Genomic DNA, 3,214 nt, shown 5'->3' on the forward strand with positions numbered 1-3,214 from the left:
CTCATTGAATGTGATTTGATTTCATCTCAGTTACTAACATTCCTGGGGTTTATAGTTTAGCTGTATGCAGAGAATGGGGTACCTGTTAAATAAAAGCTTCCTGTGTTTTCTTCATGGTACATTTAAGAAACAGTGCAGACAAGAACAAAGGAAAACAATCCTGGCTGGACAGTCATATCAGAGGTGACTCATTAGTATAGGCAACTATCTTAATGTTTTGTGCTGCTACCCCCTCATCACAGTATGCGAGCACACACGCCTATAGAGACGCAGAAGACTGCAGCATACAAGGTATGAAATCTGAGCAACTAGCCACCCCTTTCTAGTGCCAAGTTGTAACCTCCCAGGTCTTGAACCCAGTCCTAGGAATTCCTAGACAGCCACTGCATCCTGGTCTCCACCCACTGTCTGCTGAAACCTGGTGGGCTGAGAGCTGGCAGGACTGTATCCTCAGCCAAGGCACCACGCATGGGAGCCCTGATTGGAGGATCGCCCTGCCCAACTGATTGGTCCAGCCACATTACTTAAGCCAGAAGGAAGAACAGGATGTTTACCTGAGCAACTAGGTGGTTTCCTATTGTGGGTGACTGGTTCCTGCACCTATCCTTGTTCCTGATTCCAGCTCTGCGCCTGCCTCACCCCTGCTTTCGCTCTTGTTCCCACCATGTTCCTGTGCCAGGCTTGATCCTTGCCTCTCCTCCCGTTCCTGCCCTTATGCCTTGCCTCCAATCATCAGTTTCCAGTCCTGGCTCCATCCTCGGCCTCCTGCTTCTGACCCTGACTCTGGCTTGGACCCTGGCTCTGGTAACTAGCAGTTGACTCTGGTGCTGACCCTTTGCTTTGTTCTCCATCCTAAATGCCCGCTCCACCCACTAGAGCCAACTTCTGCTCTGACCTCTAGGCCAGACCGCCTACATCCAGGTCCATAACACAAGTCTGGCCAACGTAGCTATCTGGATGAATAAGGGAGGAGAGAAGTGGGGTGGGGGACTGGCATTGTCTAGTGGCTAAGGCACTAGACTGGGAGTCAGGAAAACTGGTTTCTTATCCAGCGGTTCTGTCACTGAGCTGCTGTGTGACTTCAGCCAAGACACTTCCTGTCTCTGTCCCTTGTTTCTTCTGCCACCCCTTGTCTGGACAGTAAGCTTGTCAGGGCAGGTACTGTCACTCATTTGGTTGTACGCTACTATGGCATGCTGGTGCCTCTAGATGATATTGTAATATAAATAAGAAAAGGGAAAGACAAAACTGATGCTGCTTATCTTCTGGACCTGGGAGAACCTGAGCCTATGCTGCCCTAGAACTGAAGGTGTCTGTGGGGGGAAAAGGCTTACAGAAATGAAGTCTGGTTCCATAATCTTCATTCGTGGGAAGGGTCCCACAGTTTCGGGGTGGAACTAAATGTTGGGAAGAAAAGCTGACCTGTCTTTAGTGCTATAGGATGCCCAGCCTCTAATATACAGCACTGGGTATTATGGATCTGCCCATCACTTTCTTATGTGTTCTCCTCTACTAGCTACTTACATAAACTCCCCATGCTGCCTTCTGTGCAGATGTAATACATAAGCCTTGGAAGATGTATTGGACACACAGTATCCGGAGGGCTAAATTTACTAACCAGAGTTGGTTAGAAATAACGGGGCATAGGCCCACCAGTGAGTTTCAGGGGCAATGCCCTGGTAGAAAGCCTGCCCCCACCACTCTCAGTGGCTGGTCTTTCTACCAGCGTGATCTTCTGAAATGCTGCTCTTCACCTTTTTATCAATTTGTAGTATCCATCTTTCTCTTTGCTAGAAAAGTGGGGGGCTCTGTTTCTTCTTTCTCTTCTATAGCCTTCTGGCTGCCGTCAGTGCCCCCATTACTCTGTATTTTTATACCAGACCCATCACCATAGTGTCTGAGTACTTCTACCCCTGCTGCCTCTTAGTGGCTGCAAAGAGGGGAAGGGGACAGGTCTCTTCCACTCTATCCCTCTCCCACCATCTGTGGGTTGTTTTTTTTTTTAAATTCTCACCTCTTTGAACAACTCCATTGCCTGTTTCAGCTTCTGCTCATAACATTCTGCTGCTGCAGCAGCATGAAACTAACATGATTCTTTACAATTACAGTGCTCCCACAGGGTTCTGAAAGAGAACTTCCAAATTGACCAGAACCTTGTTGATTTCCATCAGTGCTGCTTGGCAAACCTATGAGCAGCCACAGAGGCACTGGAGCTGTCTGGCTGCAGACTCAAGAAGACAGTAGTGTGGTGTTTACATCATTCTCATATTTAGAAGGTTATCTTTGTAAATAGAAGGGCTAGCCTCTTGATTTAAAATGAAATTTTAAAATGTCCATGGATATTGGTGATATAAATCCCCTCACTTACTGGTGAAAGCTTCCTATTTGTCAGAGTTGAGTGAAGTCAATGGGACGATTTATAGACTTCAAGTTAAGCTACTGCTTAAGTGCTTTACTGAACAGGAGCCTTCGTTTTACTCAGAGCGGTGGAAGTATAAATCTTTCTAGAATTACTTTAACATATTTATGCAGCTAGTCATTTAGATTGAAACTGTTAACTTGAAAAGTTGGAACAAATAAGTCCCCAAGTGCATTAAAGTGTGTAAATATCTGTTTTAGTAATAAACGATGCTTGATACAGTTTATCCTATTGAACCTCCCACTGTATTTCTGTGTAGAACATTTCAAACAGCTTTTCCATATAAAAAGTAACATGCTTAATTTTTTTTAAAAGTTGTCCGCATAGCAAGAATTCAGAAATAAGACCAAGCTGAAATTCATTATAAGCTTTCAAAGACACAGAAGTACTATCTATTGCATATAGTCAGCTGCTGGATGGGAAACCTAGCCAGGAGCAATTTCAAGAATTACTTTGCTTTACATTATTATCTAGGGATGTTTGGACATGCACAGCATGTCCTTGAAAGACAAAGGGTAAAAGGAAGAAGAGACGAAATATTAAACCAAATCTATGATGTTTAGAAACAATTTGAACTTTACAGTTGTTTCTGGTCTTATTAGTTTAACCTTCAAATGAACCAGATCAATTCTTTTCTCTCTAAAGTAGCACTTTTAAGGCTTGAAAGTTGACTTTGAAGCTGAGATCAATGCCGATACTGTTTCATAGCAGCGGCTCCCGCTGGAACAGGGTTGAGGATACCTTGTCATTTATTCAGTGACTCCAAACAACACACAATGCAAATGATTTATGCTT

The 3,214-nt window shown here is 44.3% G+C and overlaps 1 long non-coding RNA gene across 1 annotated transcript; it reads left to right on the forward strand.

The window, feature by feature from the left end:
• The first annotated feature begins 675 nt into the window (after positions 1-675).
• On the forward strand, positions 676-2,648 carry LOC135982759 (uncharacterized). The gene is made up of 2 exons (XR_010600308.1): positions 676-804; positions 2,109-2,648. It is a non-coding gene; the product is annotated as an uncharacterized LOC135982759 (long non-coding RNA).
• The last annotated feature ends 566 nt before the right edge of the window (positions 2,649-3,214 follow it).

This window comes from Chrysemys picta, chromosome 4 (assembly GCF_011386835.1).
Source record: "Chrysemys picta bellii isolate R12L10 chromosome 4, ASM1138683v2, whole genome shotgun sequence".
NCBI classification, from domain to species: Eukaryota; Metazoa; Chordata; order Testudines; family Emydidae; genus Chrysemys; species Chrysemys picta.